Below are 2,005 nucleotides of genomic sequence, written 5' to 3'. Positions count from 1 at the left end.
CGAACAAAGATAAGTGCATTGCGTCAAAACCACATTTGCAAAATGTCTTTCTTTTTTTTACATATGTGGCATAGGCTTTTTATTTGCTTTACACTAATGATTTGCTCCTTGTTTTCCTTGAACTTTATTTTGGATGTATTTGCAATTATGGCAAATCTTAATTGTGTTTTGCAAAATATAGCATTTGCGTTTAGATGCTTGAAGTAAATATCAATATCTTCCACGGTGTGATAGATAGACTAGGATGACACGGTGGAAATACTAATCATGGACCTACTTGCGATAGACTGAGTCAACATCCATACTGCACCCCTGCACTAATCAATGTTTCCTTAGATCGTAATGTGCTCACTGCCACGTCACTGTCATAACTTTTCGAGTGGAAATGCACACTCTAGTTGCAGCCAAATTAGTCGAATGTTGTTTAGTTAAGAAATGGAAACAACAAAAGTTGTGGTTGACAAATGCTGAGGTGACTTGGATTTTGTTGTGTTACAACATCCATCTTTGTCTTATGTTAATAAAGTTTAAGTTCTCTCTAAAAGAAAACTAATAGACTAATCAATGTACAATTTCAGTTTTCTTGGCAGCTAAAAAATGTTAAACTATGTGATAAAAAATGCATGTGCATCCATGTAGAAATGTGTCCAAATTAAGTCTATACATTTGTCTTAATAATGTCTTATATATGTTTTTCTGACATCAAAGAAATGAAAAATAACTCTCCGTGTGTCTCAGCCTCTACATCAAAATATGCACACAACCAATTATTACAAAGTCTTAGTTTAACAAGTATCAGGAAGTAATGAAAATATAAAATTATTACAGATAGGACAAACTGATAAACTGCCAGATCTCAGTGTCCGAACGTTGTGAACGAAAATCTAGACTCTACTTGCAGCCAAACTTATCGAGTGCTGTTTAGTAAAGAATGGAAACAAAAAAGATGGTGTGGTTGACAAATGAAGGCGTGACTCAATTTTTGTGTGTGTTGCACATCCTCCATTCTCCACTCTTGTTACTCAGCATTCTATTATTTTCTATAATAAAACTTTTATTTCAGGAAAAAATAGGCTAAGACGTGCAATTTTCAACAGCATTCTCATAGTATGTTTAAACAACTGTGGAGCACCTCCTGCAGACTCAGACACAAGATCTTTTTCTGGATGCTATTACATGATAGGGTGAACACAAGAAATCTGTTACAACGTAAAAGCATGTATCTGTAAGACTATAGCTGTGCTCTCTGCTCTCACAGAACCGAGGAAACACTTATTCTTCTGTTCTGAAATTGCCCATTCGCACTCAGATGCTGGGATTTACTTATCCCGGATAAATAAAGAGGAATGTCAGCCTATGATGAAATCACCCTATCATTGACTGATTTTCCAAAAGAAATTAATTTGGATATCATTATCATGGCCAGTGAGAAATGACAAAGTTTTCAATCAGCAGCACCCCGTTTGAACACTTGGAAGTATTACCTAAAGGAAGGGCTGTGGGCAGCAGAGCTTAGAGCTAAACCTAGCAAGGCAGAAAGGATCAGAACTTGGGTAGCACAGTACCGGTTATAAAATCACTTTAGCTTATATGTTTCCTAGAGCTGGTATTGGTTGATTGACTTCTAATTTTTATTGTACTTATTTTTATGAAACGAAAATACCATAGAAAGATTGTTCTACTGTTTCGGCAAAAAAAAGAAAAACGTGCAATTTTTATGGCTTGCAGCCAAAAATATACCCGAGCTACTTTTTAGCAAAAGATTCGACTTAATTAATTCAGAACTAACTACTTCCACTCAGAAACAAGGGGAAGATGATCCTTATTTGTCGTGGCGAGAAATTTACCCTGGATTTGCATCTCTGTGTCAATGACATGTGCGGGCGCACATGTCATAACAAATAACATGTTTCTGATTCTGCGTGCAGGGCTAAATGATTATTTGAGTGAAGTAAAAGCTATCTCCTTCTCAATTCACTCCCTAGCTAAGCTATTCCCTCGTACC

This window comes from Triticum aestivum, chromosome 5D (genome assembly GCF_018294505.1).
Source record: "Triticum aestivum cultivar Chinese Spring chromosome 5D, IWGSC CS RefSeq v2.1, whole genome shotgun sequence".
NCBI lineage: Eukaryota > Viridiplantae > Streptophyta > Magnoliopsida > Poales > Poaceae > Triticum > Triticum aestivum.
This window is presented reverse-complemented; position numbering follows the sequence as displayed.